This window comes from Acomys minous (genome assembly GCF_964271855.1).
Source record: "Acomys minous genome assembly, chromosome: 11".
Classification (NCBI taxonomy): Eukaryota; Metazoa; Chordata; class Mammalia; order Rodentia; family Muridae; genus Acomys; species Acomys minous.
Genome location: NC_140492.1, coordinates 92466642 through 92491801, shown reverse-complemented (window position 1 = coordinate 92491801; position 25160 = coordinate 92466642). Strand labels below are relative to the sequence as shown.

General features: G+C 42.3%; 2 long non-coding RNA genes across 2 annotated transcripts; both read left to right on the top strand.

Moving 5' to 3' along the window:
• Positions 1 to 300: 300 nt before the first annotated feature.
• On the top strand, positions 301 to 3777 carry LOC311608480. Its single transcript, XR_014782986.1, has 3 exons — positions 301 to 401; positions 2921 to 3050; positions 3654 to 3777. It is a non-coding gene; the product is annotated as an uncharacterized lncRNA (long non-coding RNA).
• A 4958-nt stretch (positions 3778 to 8735) lies between these two features.
• On the top strand, positions 8736 to 20464 carry LOC311608479. The gene is made up of 4 exons (XR_014782985.1): positions 8736 to 8869; positions 13463 to 13724; positions 17260 to 17445; positions 18282 to 20464. It is a non-coding gene; the product is annotated as an uncharacterized lncRNA (long non-coding RNA).
• Positions 20465 to 25160: the final 4696 nt, after the last annotated feature.

The window sequence follows — 25160 nt, the reverse complement described above, 5'->3', positions numbered from 1 at the left end:
ATTCAAGAAGGTTTAATTGCCTTTCCGTCGGATGAATTCCTAAAAGTACAGATATTGGTCAAAGAGCTTGTGTTTCTAAAGTCTTGATTCATGTCACCAAAAGGCTTTCCAGAAAGGTTGTTGTGGTGCTTTGAATAGAAAGGGCCACATAGTCTCACGAGTGTGAGTGCTTGGCGCATAGGGCGTGGCACTGTCAGGGGGCGTGGCCTTGGAGGAAGTGCGTCACCGTGGAGGCGGGCTCCGAGGTCTCCTACGCTCAAGCTATGCTCAGTGTGGCATAGCCCCCTTCTGCTGCCTGTAGATCAGGATGTAGCACTCTCAGCTCCGTCTCCAGGACCATGTCTGCCTGCATGCCGCCATGCTTCCCGCCATGATGATAATGGACTAAAACCTCTGAAACTGTAAGCCAGCCTCAATTGAATGTTCTCCTTTATAAGTGGTACCTTGGTCATGGTGTCTCTTCACAGAAATGGAACTCCTAAGACAGTTGTATTTATGTACTAGAAAAAATTTATATATATACATACAAAGGTATACACATATATATGTAATAAAAATTAGAGAAAAATAGGCCATTAATTTGAAAGAAAGCAAGAAAGGGCATATGGGAGGGTTTAGTAGAACCAAATGGAGGAAAGAAATGTTATAATTATACAATAACATAGAAAAACAAAATAAATTTTAAGAATTAAAAAAAATTCTAAAGAAATTAGCCAAATGTACTCAAGATATTATATTTCAACGCTGGCCCTAGTGTCCTTTTAAGTGCTCTTGTTGCTGTTATGGACAGCTTGGACTTTGAACATTGCCATTGTAGCAGAATATTTAGTTGGGCAATGCTAACAGAATATTAGCATACATGATATTTCTTTATGAGGGAATGTAGTAAGGTTATTCTTTGCCCTATGTGTTGAAACTTTTTCCAACGTATCATTTGTCTTTTAATTTTATTTTTAGTTATATAATTAGGGGCTGGAGAGATGGCTCAGCAGTTAAGAGCACTGGCTGTTTGTTCTTCCCGAGGTCTTGGTTTTGATTCTCAGCACCCACACAGCAGTTCACAACTTTGTATCTCCAGTTCCAAGGGACCTGGTGCCCTTTTCCGGCTTCTGTGGGGCACCAGACGCACATGTGGTGTACATGGATACACAAAAACATCTCAGATACATATGAATAAAAATAAATGTTTTTTTAAAATGCACCAGTTCTGTCTTAAAGGTTGTTTATCATCATTGTTGTATACCTATTGGTTCAACTGTAATTTTTAATAGTTTCGCTTATGTATTTTAATGCTGTGTTATTTAGTATATAAATTCATCATTGTTGATGCTTGGGAAGAAATGCAGTTCGTTGGCCCTTTGTAATTTTTAAAATTTTACTTTTCTTGGACTTAATATTGTTATCCTCATTTTGGTGAGGCTAACTGCATAAAATTTACCTAAGAGATAATTTAACCAAGGTGTGTGTGTATAGATATAGATATACACACACACCAGTTTTACTTTGCAAATTTTACAGCTCTCATTTAATCTTAACTCTATTAAGTTGGTCTTAGTTCTAATAATGGATCCTTTTATGTAACAACTGCTGTGATTTTTAAGTTTTTAATTTGGTTTAATCAGGCTGTTGTTATGTGGCTTAAAGTAGTCACTTTCAAATGAACATCTTATGCGAAGCACTCCGCTTGCGAGAATAAAGGGACAGATGACTGAAGGGGGCCATGCACATCACAGACAGTGTTCCTTTTAATGTGATTGATGAAGGGCGCTTAGTTGACAGGCTCCCTCAGAATACTTTTCCTCTATTGTTTGTTGTTGAACTCCATGTGGAGTTCAGACTGTCCTCCAGTTTACAGACTAGATATGACAGGCTGGCAATCCTCCTGTCTCAACCTCCTGAGTGCTAAGGTTACTGCTGCACCCATCTCTTGTTTTCTAAGAAATTCTATACCTATTTCCTAATTATCATTTAGTAGAATAACAAAAAAATTACAGACTAGTGCTTCTTGCTCTGTAACAAATCCAATTTTTATTTTTTGAATGATAACCTCCTTTGTGCTCTGTCTGTCTGTATCTCTCTGTATCTCTGTCTGTCTCTCTGTGTCTCTGTGTCTGTCTGTCTTTCTCTCTCTCTCTCTCTCTGTGTCTCTCTCTCTGTCTCTCTCTCCCTCCCTCCCTCTTTTCTTTCCTCTCTTCCCTCTCAACATTTTTATGAAGATATATTGGCTTTCTTTATTGACATAACTTGGACAAACACAAGAGTCTTTCTCTGCAAATTTAAGTTCTGCTTTGATTTAGGAGAGTCTTTTCTAGTATCTATACATTGTGTGTTTGGAGTCTATTTTTAGGAACCTGACCACTGTAGAGGTCAGAGCCCAGACTCTAGCCCACATGACAATCACCAACATTTCCCTCCTAGTCTACTTTGGGTGTATCTAGAAGAGGTTTTGGTACGTGCTATAAAGGTGAAGAATTTAGTTGATGGTGTTTCCTTTTTAAAACTAGTCTGCCTTCTCAACGCTGTTTCCTTCGCCTCTTACGCTGCTTTCAGCAATGTGATCTGTGGGTTTTAAGCTGGAGTGCATATTTAATTTTTTGCCATCACATTTTTTTCAGTTAAAAAAATCCCATCAAGCAGCTTCCCTTGCACCCCATCCTACTGCTATTCATATTTCTTGTTCTTATTTCACAGTAAATGTGTTCTGCCACTGGGGAAACCAGCTTTAGTGGCCGCTGCCACTGGTGACACCAGCTTTAGTGGCCGCTGCCACTGGTGACACCAGCTTTAGTGGCCGTTCACATGATCATCCCTATAGTTCTAAGTCACCTGCTCCAGCAAGAAACTCTGCCATTTATAAATAATTCTATATTCATTTACTTTTAAAAGTGCATTATTAATTGTTAATAATTGGTGTATGCAGAAGCACCTATATTATAAAGAATCCCATGACGTTTTCTCACGATGTAACCAGCACCCAAAACTCAAGATAGACTACAGTCTCAGCGTCAGAGAAAGGCCGCTCGTACCTCGTGTGCATGCCACCTTCTGAGGTAAGTGTGATTCTAGCTACTGTCATTGCCACCCTCAATTACTTTTACCAGGTACATAACTTTGTATGAGTATATTATGATCTTCCCTTCTCCCTTCCCCCTCTCTTTGTCTGACTTCATTTTCCTCCTCTTCCTCTCCTCCTCTTCTCGTTCTCCTTCCCTTCCTCCTCTTCCTCCTTCTTCCCCTCTGTTTCTTCTGAGACAGATCCAGCTCTGGTGCTGGTCAATACACTGGATGATACTTCTCTTGTCTTATTCACTTCTTAGCTAGAGGGATTTTCCCACTTGAGGGTCACAGCAGGAGGAGAATCAGTAAGTATACTTTCTAACCCAATCCCTAAAAGTTTGAATTCACAAACTCTTCTCTCTCCACTCTCTGATTCCTGGATACTCAGGCTATATGGTGCATGAAAAATTCCCAGCATATACTGAGAACTAATTAGGACTCAGTCTGTGTGTGGTACAGAGGGAAAATTACTGTAGCTTGTAAAAGACATTTATTTTTCTCTCACATTAGAATCCAAAGACCAGGAGCTGACATGAATATTCTCCAAATGTTCTCAAAACTCAGGATCTATCCATTGTTCTGCTCTTTGTATGTAGGCCATGGTCTGTGGTCTCAGGACCCAAACCTAGAATGCTGGACCGTTGAATGGAAAAGGTGCCGAGGAAAGGATGAGAGGGGAAGGAGCCAGTTGTTCTGTACAAGGATTTATGTGTCCTCTACTTCCTGTCTGCCAGTCAATTCAGACTTCTCTTATGGGTAAGACAAAGGAAATATCTAGAGGCATCTAGAAGCATCCAGAGCCAAGAGAAAAAGATGTACACTAGACATGGTGAGGACTAGGGGAGCAGGAGAGAGCAGCAAAGACTAGTGCGCATAGCAAGAAATCGGATAATGAGAGCAGCCAGGGGCAGGGGGTGTAAAGAAAGTGGAGACCTGAGGTGGGAAGGGCCAGGAGGCTGGTGTGGGAGCTTTGAAGTGTATAACAAATACGTGTGAATAGGGACTGAAGGTGCCTGGAGGCCAACATGGGCTTTGATGTGCAACCATAGTTACATGCCGATGGAGAGCCATGTGTCCCTTCTGCCAGAGGCAAGGGAAATGGCTTCTTTTGGCTGATGAGAAACTCATTTCACAAGTTCCAGAGGAGTTCTGGCTTTTACCTAACTGCCACAAATCCTTCTATAGTCCAGCTTGAGCTTATTTTTGGACATATATGCCACCTGAGAACTGACATTCCAGCCTTTTGTCAATGATGAACGCAATGCAATCTTTATCTTCTGTACCTGCTTCAAAGCTGGGTGGGGCCATTGCAGGGAAGGCTGGAATGTTGGCCAAAGTCCAGCAGCAGGAGGGAATTTAGGAAATGGCAGGACACTTGGGAAATTCTGTCAGAAGCATCCGGTTCAGTGACGGAGCCTGAAAAGACAGTGACAGTCACATTGGCTGGACTGCTTTACATCCCCCTTTGAACAAGCCCAGAGCTCACGGATGCCGCAGGACCACCTTGCACTAATGAGGTGAGTCTATGTTGGGCTGCAGTTGATTCCTGGATGGTCTGTCAGCTGGGTAGAGGTCTGCTGAGACCCAAGGTAAAGTTATGGAATTTAGGGAGGCTTTCTCTTGGGTGTTCACTTGAGACTTCCAGGCCTGTCTCATGGTCCTGATGGTTGAGAGTGTGGAAAGGAGTCTCAACACCAGGGTAAATAAAAAGCCCGCCTTTAAGGAAAGACAGCGGTGTACTTTAGACTTGAGACAAATAGCTCCAGGTTCCCCCAGCACTCCTTGGTCTCTATCTGCTGCAGGCCTGGCTGGCATACCTTGCCCTCTATCCTGAGCTTTCCAGGGCAGGGGTTTCTTCTTCCCTTTCGCTGTTTAATCCAGACATTTTGATGCTTTTGGTACCTCCATCTCTTCCCCCTTAGCATGGAGGCCAAGAGCTGCTTCCAATGAGCCAACATTTTATACTTTAACTTGCCTTGCTTGAGACACAGCCCAACGTCCTCACTCTCGCCTTGACACTCCTCCCTAGCTCCTCATTTTTTTTTTTTTGTTTTAATTATAGGAAGAGGGAGGTATGTTAGTTCACAAGCTGATCCACTAGGCTACTCCTAGATTGCTTAGCAACCTGATGTCATCACCTGCTGCTGCCAGGTGTGCACCAGATATAAAGGACTGCTCTCTCTCTCTCTCTCTCTCTCTCTCTCTGTTTCTCTCCCCCTTCCCTGTGTCTGGGGTGCCCTCTTTCCCCATCTCTCTCTCTCCTCCACTCTCCCACTGTCTCTCTGTCTACCTCTCTGTCTGTCTCTGTTTCTCTCTCCCTTCGCTCTATAAATCTCTTTGTACCAGATCTGTTGTGTGGCCTCTATATTTATATATTATAACGGGCAGTAGGCAGGAAGGCTTAAGCTGTTGACTAACAGGAATATTGATCAGACAAGGGATCCTGGAGACCACTTGACCTATGACAGATGGATCTAACCTGTGACTTTGTAAAGCTTACATAATTTCTTTTAAAGTTTATAACATTTGATGACAGCTTTAAATATATTAGCATGACTTCTGTCTGTAACCTGCACTGAAATCTTCATTGTGGAAAAATCAGTTAACAGCTGGAGTAGGATCATTCTTTGAGGCATACCAAAGCCAAGCCTGAGAAGTTACTATCATAGGCAAAGCATGAACATTCATTTGTAATGTAATGCCCCAAATTAACCTCTACGCTCCACTCACCCAAGGACCAGGTCACTTCCTGGAATGCTGGGAGTTGTAGTTTTTGAAGAATAACAAAGCTTCATGGGAAACTATAGTGGCCTGGAGGTTTATCCTTATAAACCCCTGCAACACGTGGCTCAGGGCCATTTTCAGCTAGGAAATTCCAGTGAATGGTCATGACTGAAGTCCATCTCTTGGTCAGCATTTTATATTTAATAAAGCTTGCTTTAAATCTGGCCCCAATGGTTGTTTTTTCTCTGGAGAATATGAAAATTAACAGTAATAAGAGAGAACTTTCTTGGCAGGAAAGAGAACAAAGGGGAAGAAGAGCTTGAGGACCCAAAAGTTGATTTGGGATAAAAGTATGAATATGCTTTCCTGGGTCCAGAGGTCTGGATATACATAGGTACATACATACATTCATCATACATGCATACATACATACATACATAGGACAGAGATGTTTTAAGTTTATATTTTAGCCCGTGACTATGATAATAGTAGCTGGTGCTTTACCAAGGCTAGATTACTATGTCACAAGTCTGAACTTTGAAGCTTAACATCATTTATATAATCCTGAGACTCATTATTCACATACCTTAAATCACTTTCTCAGACCTTCACTGATATTTATACACCTTAAGTCACCCTTTCAGAACTTTACAACTTACATTAATGTTAAACTTTTTTTAAAAAAAATCTGGAAACACCCAATCATTTACCATGGGACGTGGGTGCTTTGTTATTGAGCAGTCATGGAAAAGGCAAGTTAAAAAAAAAAAAAAAGAGAATAGTGACAACAGTATGGTAGCTTGAGTTTGTTTTCACATTGAAATCTGCCTGTAAGTTTGTCTTTCTCGACATGAAGTCTGTCAGCAAGGTAAACCTCTAAAAAAAAAAAACAAAACAATGCCTGATTTTTACACATGAACCCAGTCTAGGCTGATAGGTAATTATGTCTCAGCTTCAAAAACTTCTTATTTAAGAGATTCAGATGATTTAAACTTTAAAGTTTTAAGATGTGTGTGTTTAGCAAGCAACGTGTCAATTTCTTGCATCCAAATTTACTGTAAAGCCAGAATGTTTTAGTTGTGAATGGACCGGACTGGCAGTGTAGCCTAGGGGGAGGGTCTGGCTGAGGTCCCCTAGCTACCGCTAAACTGAGAAAGCCAAGGCTTGCCATCAATGCCACCACAGGGATCAGGGAAATGTAACTGTGAGCTGGAATTATAAACCATGTGAATTGTATCAGTTAAAATGACAGAGACTTATCCACTACCTGGGCAGCGAGCCTGGGATTCTCCAGGGTACTCTCCATGGCTTTATTGGGACAGAGATTGTCAGTTTTCAGCTGCCACACAGAGCAGCATTAAGACCAAGACGACCTGAGAGATTTTTCTGTGGAGGAGGAACCTTGGGACTGGCCTGCTCTGGTGGGGCAGAGTGGGGCAGGCAGTCGACCCAAAGATGTCCACAGTTTGGGCAGGGCCGTGGAGGCGGGCAAGGTTCTTTGCCCAGTGGTCAGTGTTATTGCGCCCAAAATAAGCTCCAGCTGTGGTCACATGGTGCTGGAGGAAGTTCCCTTCTGTCAGAGGTCTAGGGGAGGGGAAGAGGGTGGAAGATGGGAGGGAGAGTGGAAGATGGAAGGAGGGTGGGAAAGGGAAGATACAAGTGAGGGGATAGCAATCAGGATGTCATCTGGATAAATTATAATAATATTTTTATTTTTTATTTTTATTTTTTTATAATAATTTCTTTAAAGACAGGCTTCAGTGAGAGCTCTTAAGTCTGAGGAGGAAGAAGGTTATAGAAGCAAGGTAAGTAGTCTAGGAAGAGTCCACAGAGTTCAGCTCCAGCAGGTAAGCAAGAGAGACAGAGGAGTTCCAGGAGTGGGCTGAGAGCAGGCTGAAGAAGAGCAAGGTAAATGTAATCTGTTGGTCTGTATCCTAAGGACCTATCATCCACCTAGATGCTCTAACTGTAGAATGCTGTGTTATCTACGAGAGGTCAAGATGGAGTCTCTGCCCCGTCAGTAGCAGAGGTTTTCATCTGGCATCATGGCAGGGATGATCACCATAGCTGTTTTCTTAAACTCCCCATCCTATTATACGCAAGGGGTCATGATCCCAAGAGGACAGAGGAAGCCTTTACAAGGACATAAGGTAGGACCACAGGGTGTGACTCCCCAAAAGTAGCACCAGACAGTACAATGAGAACAGCCCAACCTTTAAAGGTGTATACCCCAAATGCCTGACAATGAGGATGAAGTGGAAAGAAATAGCAAGCTCTTCGGTTTATTCCATTTTAATTGGGGAAAAACATGTCAATCTTTCATAGACATTCACAATTCAATCCCACATGTTTTCTCTTTAGTAGAATGCCCTCCCATATTTTTATAAAGATGCTTTTATATTTTTCCATCAATGGATATTTTTAACTCATCGAAGAGATTCCACTAGGAACCGCTAATCAAGCCACTGTGTAATTAATTGATTTTTGACCAGTAGGTGAGGGAACTAGAGTCATGCTTTGAAAGGATGTGTTTACAGAGGATGTTTGGAGGCATAGGAGCCTCAAAATCATGCCTCTCTGAGCTTGCAGCCATGAGCCTCTTCACAGTCTGGAGGCCCTGGGAACAGAGTGGAGCACATTATCCGCACATTAGTTTCTCCCAAAGGAAACACTGAGTATGTGTAAAATATTTGCATGGCAGATGAAAGGGAGAGAAGTGAATCAGCTTTAATGAGTTTTGTTACGGGAGACCGAAAGAATGATATTACCACTGCAGAAAAAAAATAAAATAAAACGGGAGGAAATTTGACTTGTATGAAAATGTTCTTTCAACTTGGAATGGGGATGATGAATTGACGAGGAATGCTATCGGTTTGTGAAAGAAAACTGAGTTTTACTCAACGACCACTTAGTTTTACTTCCTGCTTGCTTCCTCTGAGGTCCTAAAGCACCAACCCAACACATCTGTTTCTCTCCATCAGCGGGTGGAGAGCTACCCAGCAGATAGGACCTGTACAGCAGATCTGGATCCTGTCCTCAGTTGCACCTTATGTCACTTCATTGCAGAACTGACAGGCGTGTGGCAGAGGTAAGGGGTGAGCTAGGCTCAGTGCTTATATGCTGAGAGGAGTGGAAGGAGATGGAGACAGATGTCATAGGGCAGTGCCAAATCAGAAGATGGAGAAAGAGAAGCTAACTCTAGTGGAATTTGGGAGCGTGAGAATCTATGCAGGTAGCAGGGGTGGGGGTGAAGGAAGGAGGGGGTATCTTCATTTGAAGCAGGAAGACAGAGATAACATAAAAAAAAATCTTTAAGATGAGAAGTTTGCCCACAACGCACCACACTTTTCTGAGGTGACACCAATGGAGAGAAACCTAAAAGAATAATAGGGCCAGGATGAGATGAGCCAATGGTGGTTGTGTTTGGATGAAGGTGAGGGATGGAAAACCGGAGTCCACCATAGTGACTATGGGCCATGAGGACAGCCGAATCCTTAGACAATGGCTTTGTCTAACCCAGAAGTCAGATGTGGACACTCTGTCTTTTTGGGGGTCATATAAAAAGTCAGTTCACTCTCTTCCTTGTGTACAGCAGGAAACTGAGCATTTTTCTCAAGCTATCTGGCCTTCTGAGGAGTCTTTTTTTTTTTTTTTTTTTTAATCATCCATCCCGTTTCATGACTCTTCTGAACCCTCGATCTGTCTCATGCCTTGGACTTTACTTATCCCAGCTGCTTTCCTCCACCTTTCTTCTCCCACACTTAATGTTGACATGTGCTGAAGGTTCAAGATTGAAGATATATATGGGGCAGTGTTAAAGTTATTTTTATAAAACTGTGTTTGTTTCTCAGTTTCTCCCTTAACCCGGCGATCACACAAATAACCGCGACTCTTTTATATTTGTTTAATAATAAGCTTCATAGCACAAGAACTGAGCAGTTATTACCCTAATCTCTAAGCTAATCAGGGCTTTCCCCCCAGCATACATCACAGAGATGTTTGCGCTTTGTAGCTTTCCATGCTTCAGCTCCTCTCCTGATGGCTCTTCCACCTCTCCCATGGCTGAATCCCCTCTTCTTCTGCCCTTCTAACTCTTCCTCTCCTGCCTGGCAGGAAGTCCAGCCTCATTCTCTCCCCTGCTCAGTAATTGGCTGTAAGATGCTTTATTGGTATATCAGGGGAAAACTGGGGAGCAGTGTTTACACAACATCGAGACAGGAGATTCTCAGAACAAGAATTGCAGCCAGATATGGGAGGGTACAGAAATCAGCATTGGAGTTACACAATAACCTTATGCGTACTGGGGAGAGTGTCTAGTCTCAGCTGATAAGCCTAGTAGATACTTTGACATGGAATGTTAACATCACCATGCTTCCCAAGTCAATATCTTATCATTTATTTATTGTATTTTTGATATTGTATTGTATTGATTCAGACACCTTCCATTCTCATCTTTGGTTTCCCTGTCGATCTCACATCCATGGCAGTGGAATCCCCACTAGTTGGCTTTTCTATATTTCCTAAGCCCAGAGGACTGTCCCCATAAAACATGGTGAGAGATGAAGGAACTAAGTTTAGGAAGGTAAGTTCATAGACACCTTCAGAGGTGAATTGCTTATGTAACCACTGAAACACTAAGCATTTATTATGGTTTCTCGTGTACTAAGGAGTTAATGGGGGTAATGCTTTATCTGATTTTAGATGCTTTTGTCTCCCCAAAATAATGCCAGGAACAACATTTTCAGAGTCCCGTCATATCTCTCTCCCTAAAGAGGTCTAATATGTTACTTTAGGCCACATTTTTGTTCAAAGAGAGGCTTTTGATTCAGGAGTAAAGAGGGTAACTTGAAAACCCTTAAGGCCACTCAAAAACTAGCTGAGCTGTCTTCACTTTCTAGTTCTATCATTAAAAGGCTGGCTGACTGAGTCAGTGGCCAAATCCCAGTGAATTTTATTAACTTATCAATTACTTCATAGTTCGCTGTGAGGGCAAATCAAAGCAATGTATGTGAGATGCTTAGATCAGTACCTTGCACAGAGCAAACATGATTTAAATATTTGACATGGCTTCGCTGTTACCTTTATTCTACTGGTTTGTCAGGATGGACTCTTACTGTGTAGCCTTGGCTAGCCTGAAAATCACTATGTAGACCAAGCAGACCTTGAACTCATAAAGATCCACTTGCCTCTGCCTGCCAACTGCTGGGATTAAAGACACGGGGCACCACGCCCAACTTGTTATTACTTTTAGTATTATGAGCTAGAACCAGTGACTTAGATTCTGATTTTCATCATCCTCATCTGTAAGATAAAGATAATCTACATCAATAGAGATATTGACATAATTGAAGAATATACCTACTCCCATACACATAAAGTGCACTCTGTCTTTTAATGTGCCAGGGAACCAAGATACAATGAGTATTAGACAATATCCCTCCTCCTCAAGGAGCTCATATTTTAATGAGGTAAACAGACAAACGAGTACAAATTATGGTTCCAATAATAGCTATTATCTAGGTGTGCAAGGTGCATTTCTGTTTGAATGGCGATATGGGTAGAGATAAGAAACTGCTGAGGAAATATCCTAAGTCCTAGAGGAGGTAGGATTTGCCTTAGATTAAAGAGCGGGCAAGAAAGGGGGCAGCCACTTGCAGCTAGCCAAGTGGATAGTGTCTACAGCGGCATAGAACTTCGCCTAACCTGGAGAAGAACCAGAAATGTGTGTAGGTCCAGATACGAGGGGTAACCTTGGAGAAAAACTAATACAACTCTCCTACTGGCCTCAGGACCTTCTTTTATTGGCTGTCCTCTCTCTTTCTCGTATCTCAGCCACTTCTTTCCGTCAGCAACTTCTTGGCTATGCCTAGAAACTCATGTGTCCTGCCTCTGAACTGCCTGCCCTCCTTTGACCTTTCCACTGTTACTGCCTTCTGCTCACTCAGTCTTGCTTTCTGGATTATTTCCTCATCTGTCCCCAGCTGCACTGGATTCCTAATCATTCCCTGAATGTGATGCGAACGCAGATGATTGGCTGCTGGTGGGCAGAATCCATTGCCCTGTTTTCTCTGCCTCTACGTTCTCCATGGCACTTGGGGTTTAATTCTTTCCCAGTTGATGTCACTCTTCCCTTATAGGCCTTTTGAGTCCTTAGCGAGCTGCTAGGGTCCTTTTCTGTCCATACTTAAGTGGAAGTTTTTTAGCCTTCTCTTCTGAGCTTTTTTTTTTCTTCTTTTCTTAAAAATCAATAAAATTTCCTGAGCAATGCAGTTTACACTTTACTCATTAACCGTTCCTCCTAATTAATCTGTTGTTCCCCAAACTTCAGTGACCTTTGCCTCTTTCCCAGGGTCCAACTCAGAGCTTCCCACCTCTCACTCTAAACTCTACTTCTTTGTCTGTTGGGTGCCTCCAAGTCACTATATCCCAAATCAAATCTGTGAGCTTCTCCAACAATGCTGCTTTCTATATATGGCATTTCCATTTCTATTTCACAGTGTGAACTTAAAACCTTTGAAGGGGGAAAAAGCTGCCACATCTATATCCAATAGACCCACAACTCCTTTAATTTTTCTTTCCAAATAAGACCTTGATGTCTATCTCTCTTTCACTGACCAGGATCCCCATCTTTGTTACTTTGATCGACTCTAACCAATGCTATTGCTTTCATTTACCTCAAGTCAATCTACCAATACATGTTTATAATGCTATTTTAATGCAAATCTGATCATGCTACATTCTTGTCTTAAAACTATTTCCTGTTATGATGCCTTTCAATTCCTTTTCCACAGAGCTTTAAACTGTGTCAAAAACATGGTAGATTCTCCTCTAAGACCTGTTGACTAAGAAATTACGTTAACCAAATGCTACTCTTGATTCAGCAACTTTAAGTTGATTTTATATTTTAGAAGTTTGGCTAATAATAATAACATTAAGATTATGCAATATATTCAATTTGCAGGCAGTGATCAGTAGATTCTATATACTTAAAAATGAGGAATACTAGTCAAGATCCATTTTTTTAAAAGATGACATAAAAATTAATGGCTCTATAATGTACACCTGCTCTTCAGTAGAGTATAGAAATGCGTAATTCTGGTCGTGTCTTCACCCATGCTGCCTTCCTCACCTTCCCACCGCATCTGCTAAAGTCTCCATTTTTCTATTTTTATGCAATACACTTCACATGGAGGCCACTCCTACCTTCCCTCCGAGCACAGAACCCTACCCTTCCCCACCCAGGCCTGACAACCATGTCAGGAGAGACGTTTTCAGAGTCCCATGGGAGTCGCTCCTTTGTGCAGCTTCCGTCCTAGGCACCAGCACGGTTCCCTGTAGTGGCTCTCCCAGTCGTCATCTTTGTTACACCCTGGCCTCCTTAGGTGGCAGAGACAGGCTGGGCTTCATTCCTTCGTGGTCTGCTCTGAATTAATTCTATCTGGATCCCAGCCCACTGACATTCCCTCTTAGTGAAGATTAGACCGAATCGCTCATTTCTAAAAGTGGAATTATTTTCTAGTCACTAACATGAATGCCTCCAATCCATATACAATTTATATTTTTTAAAAATGATTTTTGACATTTCGGCATTCTTTATGGCCAAGTCCTTCACTAGGCGGCATCTAAGAAGGAACATAGTTGGCAGATCTGAAGTCTAACTTCATGCACTTCTCCTGTCCAGGCTCTGGTGGAGGTGTCAATAGGAGGTGACACAAGGTACGTGGCCCATGGTGGACGTGTCAATAGACAGTGACACAAGGTACGTGGCCCATGGTGGAGGTGTCAATAGACAGCAAAGTGACACAAGGTACGTGGCCCAAGGAAGACTTGGGCACAAGCGCCATGACAAAGAGCAATCCACAGAAGTCTACTACTGTTGTCTCAGAGCTTAGAACCTGCCTGGTTCCTACAACTTCTGAGAGGGGAGGCTCCGATGGTGCGAGGTATGAAATATGAGGTGGATTTATTTTTTTGTGGCATTATGGACAAATTTGTAAGGGGTAGTGGCTCACATGGATATGTGAAATAAGTAGCTTGTGGGAGAATCTGGCTTCGGCAGTAGGTGCCACCAGTGGCACTGTGTGTGTGACATGGAAGAAGTTAAAACATTACCGTGAGAACAGCAGAGGGGCAGTCGTTCCTGAAGACACGTAGCAGAAAATTCAGCAAAAGTGAGTACGGACCTTAGACGTTCTGAGGAGCCTGTTCAAGAGCTAAAGCTGTATTGTCGCCTCTGTGCAGATGAAAATGAGCATCTCTTTAGGTGAATAATTACGCTGGCCATTAAAAATGTAAATCCCCCTACACCCAGTAGCCTATGGGCGTGAAAGCTGCTTTGCCAATCTGTGCTCCATCTTTTGGCAAGAAATGTGACCTGGACTCAACTGTCTATTTATATTTTATTCCAAATTCCTGACTTCATGGGATAAAAATTGTCAGCCTTCCAAATTCAAGTCGAAAGAAGTTAAAATCCTTATTGTTTACAAAGCTCGTCTGTACAGTGGGGCTGGTGTTAATTAACTCTGACATCCCTAAATTGATTTTGCATATTCAGTGGTTGCTATGAAAAAGCTGGGTCTGAAATAACAAACGCACAGACAGTACCATTAAGTAGGATGCAGGCAATACGTATTTTTCCTTGGTTTGCTTCTGTTACCAATCAAACTTGCAGACGTGAGACCGGAGAGTTTCTGACAGTAAGCCCCACAAAAAGATACCGTTCATTTATTTTGGCAGTGAGCTGTACTATTCTAAGAAAGCAGCTGTGCATGGCAGAGTCCAACACTATAACTCAGAATCTGTCCTGTCTCAGTATTTGTAGGACATTGGGGTTATAGCATTTTAGAGGGAGATGAAGCAGATAGAAGGATGCATCCAGAAAGGACAGTTAAAATACTGACTCGTAAAACCCTTTATGGGTAGTACAATGTTTTCAATTACTAACGTGAACATAATTTAGAAGAATTCATTTTTCATTGTTTTTGTTATTCCTATGATATTGGTTGATGGTGTCTCCCCGTAGACAGCTTCTACCTGGGTTGTTCAATAGTTGTTCGTGCATATATTTACTTCTTAAGCAGAGGGTGATGTTGATGGCCAGCATTCTAATGAGAGATTTTCAGGTTAAGTTTGACAAATGCCCTATTTAAATGGAATGTTCTGCTCAGGGCCCTGGATTCATCCTCCAGTACTGGAAAAGAGAAACTAAACTCGTTACTTAGTCGAATCTTTTGGATATAAAAGACGCCAGCAACACAATAATTTTACCTGAGCCCATTTCAGACAACACAAATACAAGTTTGGTTCAGTGTGTGACCTGCCCAGATGTGGGGTGGGTGTGTGTCTGTCTGTCTGTCTGCTGTCTGCCTGTCTGTCTATCCAAGGCTTCTATGTCAGGAGCAGAGGCAAACACATTTATGCCTTTCTACAGTGTCAGAATCTGTTGACTAATACAATAAATTCATAAGGTGCAGTAGTTTCTTTGGAAACAATTTGCCAAGTAGTTGAGATTCCCTTGATAGCTGCCAAGGCAAAGGCAGGGTCTTTTATTACAAGCTTAATTGCTAACATTTACTCTCAGCTTACGCATTCCACAGATCTCTCTCTTTCTCTGTGTGTATATGCACACACTTGCCAGCCAAGCACTGTACACTGAGTGGGGGGAGGGGGGAGGAAACAGACAGACAGACAGACAGACAGACAGACAGACAATGGACACAGAGGGCTATAAAGGTCACCATGGAGTTTAAAGAGTTCTTAAGATCCCTGAGAGAAAGAAGCAGGAAGCTGATAGGAAGGTACAAAGAATGTGTGTGGAGGGATGTAGCTAGGGCATGTAGATAGGGCATGTAGCTAGGGCATGTAGATAGGGCATGTAGATAGGGCATGTAGCTAGTGAGCCCTGTTGGAGGTCAGCTCCCAGGCTTGAGCAGAACCTCAGGCTGAGCTGAGCTGAGCTGCAGAAGCAAGAGATAGGACTGTGGAGGCCATAGAAGCAAAAGGCACGTCTGGGTTGAGTCTAGACAGATGAATAGATAGAGAAACTGATGGTATATTCTGGCAGATGAACCAGCAGATGGACAGACGGCCATTTAAGTAGGCTCTGTCAGTGGGGACCAAAGTGAAGCTGAAGACCCTGGGATACTGGTATCTTCCTTGACACACACACCAAGTGGTCAGGTGACAGGTCAGTCGGCCCTTTGGCATCACAGTGTTAAGTCTCCTTTTTATGGAATCCAGGGGTATTGCACCATTCCCCCCACTCTGGTCTGTCTGAAAGATTCTCACGCCTGTTTGTCCTGCTTTGATTTTAATATGCCCAATGTGCGAATATGGTCCTTATCAAATTAACTTTGATAAGTTAATTTACAGAGTTGCACCCTTTTTACTTTTAAGAATGTTTAGTATCAGTCTGTGCCTCGTGGGTGGTACAAAAAAGGCCCACAAAGGTTCAGAGTCATCTCTTTTGACTCAAAATGGAATAAAAAACTATTTATAAAACATAGAGTCTCTCGGGGTAAGGCACAGACTGAAAACCACTGTTTTACACAATATGGAGTAACTTAGAACAGGGCACACAGCCTGTTCTCATTAGCAGGCCTGTCTGCTGTGAAGGGAATGGCTTTGTCTGGACTCACATGGCAAAAAGAAAAATCACACTCACATGATAAATACACTTTTCTGGTTGCCAGCGGGAGGCTTATTATAAACCAATAGTCACCCGACTGCTAAACTGAATTGAAGAGCAAGAAAGAAGAGAAAATGGCAGTGTCTGAAGCAGTGTCACCAGGCAAAAACAAACAACAAAACAAAACAAAACAAAAACAACCCCCCCCAAAAAAACCCCAAACAAACAAAAACCAACTACCTTTGTATACCTTAGGTTCTAATCAGTTTCCTTGACTATGTATCTGGAATGAAATAGGTGTTTCTGTCTTTGAGTATGTGCCAGAGTCTAATTCATTCCATTGTATCATGGTAAGTATCCAGTTGTGTGCAGAAGTGTATGGTTTATGCATGCTATAGTGTTGGGAGAGAGATATGGGTTTGGACTTGCGGTCCACCTATATTCCATATTTTTCTTAAAACTCTTCTTTCTCAGGCTGGCCCCTCTCCCCACTCTCCTTTAGACCAGACACCCCTAAAAAAAATCTATACTTTGAACAGACTGAGCGTTGTTGGAGGTACGTGCTGCAGCTCTGTGGAAACTGTCTGTGAGTCAGAGAGAAAACACTGGGTCTGTTGTATTGATATAGTGATGCGTGTTTCTAATATAACACCTGACATGTGTGAACAGGCCAAAAGGCTCCCCCAAGAGCCGCCCCACAGGATGCTTGCTGTAAGGGTTGGAGCTAATTGGGAGTACAGCCCTTGACTGCTCGGGAGAAGGCGGTCATACCAACCTAGAGGCAAGCTCAGTCCTTCTAACTTCTCAGTGGGGTTCCTGTTTCCTAACTAGCGCTGATGGTTTTATTGCAGCCCGTGGAAGACAAGAGGCCATTTGCTTCCTGTATGTCAATCACTCATGGCTCTGAGACTTCGGGGTGTGGGTTCATCAGAGGCAGCCACACAAACCTCACTCCTGAATTTTTGGAGAGCACTCAGACAAGTCAAGCAAGACTCACAGCAAGAATCCAATTAATCAGACTCCACAGCAGGGAGGAGGTGAGAGCAAAATCCCAGCCTTCAAAGGATTAAATGTTGTTTATCTGTTGTCTGTGGTATCATAGCCTGCTCCAAACTACAGATTTTCAAACCAGAGTCTTTGGCTTCTTTTTGCTGTATGGCCCACAAAATAAAGATACTTTTAAAGAGCCATATTTGAAGGGTTATTGAAAGAAAGAAAGAAAGAAAGAAAGAAAGAAAGAAAGAAAGAAAAGAAAGAAAGAAAAAAGAAAATGACAAGAATATGAGGCAAGAACCCTCTGTGGTTCACAAAGCCTGAACTGTCACCCGACCTTTCCAGAAAGAAAAGCAAAGACATGGTGATGTCATAATGAGTTTATCTCTTGCTAATATCCTATATTGTTGGCCCAGCAGATGACTTTTGCTTTACCTTAAGCAACTCGACTCAACTAAAGCATGTATAACGTGTGGGTTCCTTATGACTTTCAGGCAAACACCTATATCTTTGTGCTCATGAGATAACTGGGTGCAGAGCCAGCTTGCTAAAAGTAAGACTGAGCCTTAGAAAGACACACCTTCTCATGCAGCTACGTTCCTACAGGGTCTTTTGAGACATTTGATATTTTGATGTCCCCCCCCCCCTCCATGCACTTCTTTAAGAGCTGACTTTCCTCTAAAATTTGGGCAAGATGAGACCGTATATTAACTCTTAAAGTTTCTAGTTAGGTGGGAACAGCCTCTCAGTGCGGGTCCCCCTCTTTCCTCCTTGATCTGAATGCCAGGGGAGTCGTGAGTAGTTAGTTCGCCAGCTGTAGCTCTGTCTGATCATTGCCTGTATCTCCAATAAGTATCTTTGATCTGCTGATGTCTTCTAGGCTGACAAAGAGGATGGGGAAAATGGGATAAAGGAAGAGCACATCCTTTGTCTGGCTTTCTCTTTGGGCAAACCATATTTCGAAGGAACATATATCCCAAGGCCAATGTGAGCAGAGTAACCCCAGGCCTTGAGGCTGGACATCCACACATTGACAATTACACAAAAATTTTGGACTTTAAACAAACTGTATGGGGTGTACTGCCACTGTTTTTGACTTTCACTATGTCACCCATCTCCTTCATCCCTTTTCTTGTTGGAGGAAGGTCCAACTGTGTTGTCAAATACTGATTTCAGTGCCTTGAGATCTGGTTCCTACCCTGCCACGGGCATTGCTCTGAATGTTGAACTGTATCTCCTGTATCCATGTGATGATAAGGAATGCTCCCCAATTATCCCTGACTGGCTAAATAAAGATGCCAAAGCCTGTGACCAGAAAGAAGAGAGGGAGGCGGAGAGGGAGGTGCCTGGGCTTGGAGTCAAGAGAGGAAGGAAAGGGAAAGGTAGAGGAGCAAGAGAAGAGGTAGGAGGAGAAGAGGAAGCCAGAGACAAAGGAGTCGCCATGAAGCAAGCTGGACAATGAGCACGTGGCTCTAAGGACAGACTGATGGAGCAGAAGCCTCCTGGGAGCCATCATTTGGCAAGTGACTGGGTTTTATGTGGGTTTTTAAAGGAACTAGGATTAGATTAGCTCAGCATATGCCCAGCATAGTACCTACAGCTTGATAGTAAAGCCTAGTCTCTCTGTGTCAGTCATCGGGGAACTAGCTGGTTAAAGAAAGCTGCTGCTGAAATAACTTCCTGTATTATGTAATATTGAAAGAATAATTCATCTTTCTACACTTTTTTTTATGGTGCATAGACTCGGGCTTTCATCATCTCTGAGACCAGAGGAGACTGATCTCATTTTGATGACCCTATCCCCAAAGCAAACATAGTTTGCTCTATAACCTACTTCCAAGAAGTCCAAACTTGCCATACAACCAAAGGGAACCTTCACCCACAGATGGAAGCTCTCCTCTAGCAGCACATTTCAGATCTGTCTCATTCTCTAGCAGGCCTCTCTGCTTTCCTCCCTCACCTCTCCACTATAGTTAGCAAGAGTCATGTGTCCTTGAGTAGGTTGCCTCACTCGGCACTGTATCACGTTGGACACACCACACATCATAGTTTCCTCTGTCCTTTCCCCAGCTTGCCACACTAATGCATAAACAGCCTTCTAAGTTGGGGCCAAGGGTCACGTTAAAGACTGAATTGCCAACAAGGAACTCTTTAAGAGGAAGTGGCAATGATTTCCAATGATTTGCAGAATGCTAGCATACTGTGCATCTTTATACGGGTTATATTGTTCAGTTGACCTTAACTTTAAAGTACAATGTTCAGAGCCAGGAAGAAAACAAAATCCTCTAAGCGTCAAAAACAACTGTTAAAAAGGTCAGAAATCTGGGACAGTAAGATGGCTCAGCAGATGTAGGTGCTTGCCTGCCTCCCAGCTTGATGGCTGAGTTTTATTCCTGGAACTCACAAGGATAAAACCAAGTTCTGCAACTTTTCCTCTGAGCTCCATATGTTCCTCATAATACATGCTCCCTTGCCCCATAATGTAAAAGTAAAAAATATTTTAAAAATAACAACAACAATCAACAACAACAAAAAACACTGAATCCTATGCATTAATTCGGAAGGAAATTTCTTAGGTGATCAATTCATATTCTACTCAATATATATATAATGTATAAATATATATGTAACTATGTGTGTGTGTAAATACAAGACTACATAACCATTTTCTCCCCTTTTGAGAAATTAACTAAAAAAATTTGTTTAGCAAAGTTAGATACAGATTCACCGACAACACAAAAAGGAAGAAGTGAAAGTCTTTACAAGGAGTAGAAAACAATGATGGCAACAGAATATGACTCAAAACTGTCTAGAGCTACGATCATTTAACGTGGAGAGTTGTAGGTCAGAGTATCTCAGTAGCAGCTGACAGTCGGAATGAGTTTCAGCACAAGGCTGCCATCACCACCCCTTAACAGTGGTGCCTCAGTGGTCAGGAGAAGACACCGTTTGTCCAGAAGGCAAAGCAGATGTAAGTGAACACTCAAGATTAACCATCACATTTGCTTTTCAAATAAAGAAGGAATTGCGGTTAGTTGCTAATAAAATACGATTAAGACTTGCTGGATGTATCTTTACTGAGTAACTAACAATACCCTTTGATCTTAAATTATTCCTAAATGGTGTTTACCTTAAGAAACCCTAAAGTTATAACCCCTGTTTATCAATTCCCTCTAAAAAATAGTTTCTAAGCAATAAAAATAAGTATTAATCTCAATCGGGGTAAATTATCATGAATGATTAACTGATAAGGTCAATTTTATGTAGATATTGAATTTAAAAAAAAGAAATAAAAATAGAAAAGGAACATGATTGATCTGGGTTTTGGCACCAGATGAATTAAAAGAAGAAGAAAAAGGAAAAGAAAGGACATGACTGCTCCTAGGTAGGGTGGGGGAGAAGCTTATTGTAGATGTGTGGGAGAGCATAGCCAGAGGCAGACACATCTGGGAGAGTCCAGAGTGGTCATGACCCTGAGCCATGTGGGGAGGGGGAGGGGGAGGGGTGGGGGACGGGAGCGAGGAACCAGATGCAGTAGCCAAGAGGGCAAAGGTACAAAAGGGGCAGTTATCCAAATGTCTCTATTAAGTAGGGAAGAGCCTCTGGGGGAAGGGCACCCCAGCCCCTGGGCTAGAGAGTCAGGGTAGAGCGTGGGGTACGCCAGCCATACCCTGTAACATGTAGGGACTGAGGGATGCTGGGAGAAAGAAAACCTGGAGGCCAGGTTTGCTTGGATATGTTGAGTAGGCCCCTAAGCTGTTTGTCCTGAGTTTGAACCTTAACAATTATATGAATGCTATGTGAGCACATATGGATATATATTCCGTTAGAGTTATCTCAGTGACCTTTTGCTATTTCTGAATTTAAGATTATTTTTATACCTTTGGAGATAGTTTTTAAAAGCAGAAAAAGAATTTAATAAACACCTATGTATCAAATGATATGCAAAACTTTCTTTTCATGGAGGAAATGAGAAGTGAACAAAGGGAACATAGGAAGAGGTGAGAAAGGAACATGTGCCAGCATGTCTGTGACCCATGTAAAGCAGGCTGTGGGCCAGGTCAGAGGTCCTGCTCTGATGGACAGGGGTGCCTCAGGAGAGCAAAGGCAAGCCTCACCTGAAGGCAGCTGTCCTCCATCGTCCCTTACAGACAGTCCTTGGGTTCACCTCGAAAAGCTGCCTCTGCAAACACGGCCTGACTTACGCTTGAAGAATCAGAACTGCAAATCGGTTCTTTCAGGCTTGTTTCTAAATTGAATTCTTTCATTCCCGATAGCTTTGAACAAAAAGGTACCTGGTCCGCTAGTAACACACAAACCTCAGATAATCAGAGCCACTTCTGAGTTTAACAGGGTCCCTGGCACAGCAGAAACATTCCACAGCAAAACAGTGATCCACAGTGAGAATGTGGGCAGTGGGCTTTGCCTCTTTTCTTACCTTTATTTTTAATTTATTTTGAAAGGCCTTTATGATCAATTAAATAGGCCAATATGGTGGAATTTAGAGCTAAACACAGGCCACAAACCGTATTTGAGCTGGGTGGTGCTGGCGCACATCTTTAATCCCAGCACTCAGGAGGCAGAGGCAGGTGGATTTCTATGAGTTTCAGGCCAGCCTGGTCTACAGAGCGAGTTCTAGGACAGCCAGGACTATGTAGAGAAAAGCTGTCTGTGAAAACAACAAAATAAAACATATTTGAAATAAATTTACAGCCGACTCCGTGATTTGCGTAAGTATGAATATAAAATGTTATCATGTCTGAAAATTAGGGGGGCATTCCTCTGGCAAGAACAGTGCTGTCAAAGAAAGAGAAGGAAAAAAGGAAAAAAAGGCAGGAAGGGAGGGAGGGAGAGAGGAAGGAGGAAAGAAGAAAATAATTTGATAAGCTATATGTTCACAACTCAGCACGCTCTTAAGGAAAAACAACCTCCCGGGCTGTTGTTTTCTAAAACTTCAAACTGTTTTGCTGATTGTTTTAGTAGGCTTTGCTCATCTCTTTGCTCATTTGTGTGTCTCCGAGGATGTAACTCAGCGTGGCCTGGAACTCAGCATGGTCCTCCTACTTCAGCCCTCCAATGCTAGCATTACAGGTGTCTGCCCCTAGGGCCAGGCCGACTTCAAGTTTTCTTATTTTGATAGAAAAAAAGCCCATTTAATTTTTCTGCATGATAACAGCTTTTTCTATTCATATTTGTTTTATGAAAATATGACAGAGACTCTCCTCTGTTGATAGTTTCCTCTACAACTGCCACCAAATGTTAACTCTCTCTTTGACTCCTGTTAGAGGGAGAACCTTATCATGCCTCTAAAGACCTTGACAACTGGAGAGACACCCGAGTCCTACCAGGGAGAACAGAGACTGAGTTGGCCTGTACTTAGAACCCAGTGTTTCTCCTTTCCAAGTTGGAAATGCTCACATCAGAAAAGAGAGACAGAGGAGACAGATAGAGTCGCAAACCAGACTTTCCATAGTGTATCAAACTCCTGGGTGGTTCCTTTGTAACCAAAAAAGACACTTTACAAAGATGTTCTTGGTTTGGTTTGGTTTTGTTTCAATGCTTCCTTTTTTCTTTGTGACATTGAAACCCAAGTTTGTGTAAAAATTAATATACATCGAACTACCTTGCTGTTTTTAAAATTGTTCTTCAGAGAATGTTTGATGTTTTTCGTAACAGTTGAAAAGAGTTGAACAGAAGTTTTAGTACCAATTCTGCATAGAAGAAAGCCAATAGTATTAATGAGCCCACTTGTCTTTTAGGAGTGAGATCTAGCTGTGAGCCTCCCCTTCACAGCTCCCCCTGCCTCTCAAGATTGCAATTAACCCACCTGCATGCACACTCTTGGAAAACTGCTCTATAATCATTGATGTTGCAAGCTTTGGTTACTGATTTTTCCAACAGTAGGTTTTTTTTTTTAAAATAAGCATTCCATATATGTGCTAAATTCTCCTTAGTTTTATCATGAGAAAAGGACTTATGTGGTTTTGGGCCTAGATAAAGTAATATGTTCCGCATCAATATGATACCAGACATTTCCCCTTAAGTTTGTAAGACTTTAGCAGGCCTTTACTTCCTGGAATTCAGGGTCTTGGGTGTGTGTCTATGTATTAAGTAAGCGCTGAAACATGTAAGTAAATAGTTTAAGGTAAATTTGGGTATTTTAAGCAATCTTAAGTTCCCTTTCATACTTTGATTATGGGTGAGAAACTCATAGTTTTGGATGCCAAGGGATCATATCTCTTGCAGCCACCCAGGGATTGAACCCACAGAAAACCCCACAACCTTTCCTCACGGGAGAAGGAATTCACTCTAGCAGATTCTACTAGCCTTCATCAAGATCTCCCTGGTCTGTGTGGACCAAAGGGGTCTTTTCCCTGCATCCTCCAGTGCCCATGGTCCTGCTTTCTACTGACTTTGAGGAGAGCGTTCATCTGATGATGTATTCTGTAGTCCCTGCCCAGACGCTGGAAAATGCATCCCAGCCCTGGGTCGGCTATCTTTTTGTGTAGGGTGAGGGGAAGACATGATTTACCCTCCCAGCAGCACAGTCAGCACTGTCTCGAGAACTTCCCTTCTAGGCTCTCCACGGGGAGGTGAAAACTGATATTTCCTTGCTTTTGTTTGCTGATTGCGTAAAAGATTCTTATCTTCTTGCCTCACATTAAGTACCACAAGGTAAGATTTCCTTTCTTTGGTAACACTTTGTTCCCTAAGCACTTTTAAAAGCCTCTCCTCCGGTCTGTCCACACTTAGTTTCACTTACCTTGTTCTCTCTCTCTCTCTCTCTCTCTCTCTCTCTCTCTCTCTCTCTCTCTCTCTCTCCCTCTCTTTTATAATGTATCCTTTAAAAGGCATTGCTTATTAGTCTATATACAAATGTTCTTCCTTTATCCTCGGAATGGCAAACTCTCTGCCCCTCACTCACTCACTCTCTTCCACTATCAAAGAATGTTAAAAACTAAATCCACCGTCTAATCCAAAGGCTTGCATTTTGTTGGTGTTGGTTATTTGTTTCCAAAACATTAGCAATCGCAACTCTCTCTCTCTCACACACACACACACTGAATAGCTATTCTCCAGCCAAAATCTCATATTGTCACCTACTTACTGCCATTTGTTCTTGTACCATAAGCTTTGCTCTGTTCTGGTGAAATGAAATATAGGTGAGCAGGAAGAACGGAGCAAAGACTCCTTCATTCTCTTGCTGTCTCCCTCCCCCACCTAGTAAAAGCCGACAGAGACTCAGGACCACAGACATGTCAAGCGCGATGTAAGTGTCTGGGTGTGTATATGTCTGAAATGCCTGTGTGTACCTAGCTGTACATAATTTGCATACGAATGAAGGAAAATTGATGTAGGAACCAGCCCAAGAAAACAACAGCACATGTTAAATTCAATTTTAATAAAATAAAAGCAGAAACTATATTGACATTTTCCAAGTCGTAGTTGGCGGTTCAGGATTTGAAAACCAGGACTTAATAAAATGTGATTCCAATAAAAGAGGAGGGAGAGAGTGGCCTGGGGGTTTATTGTAAAAGAATTTGGGTTTGTATCTGGTGAATTCAATTCTTACTTTAAAGTTTTTTGTTTTTTTTTTTTTAAATCTGAAATGCTACTTCTTTCTTAAAAACTTACTCAACTGCTTTAAACTCTCAACTGCTCATTGGGAGTGGGTCGGAGAACGATGTATATGATGTATAGAGATACCAGAGGAGTCACAGCAGTCAATAGGCGAGCCATTCGGAGAGTGCTCCCTAAA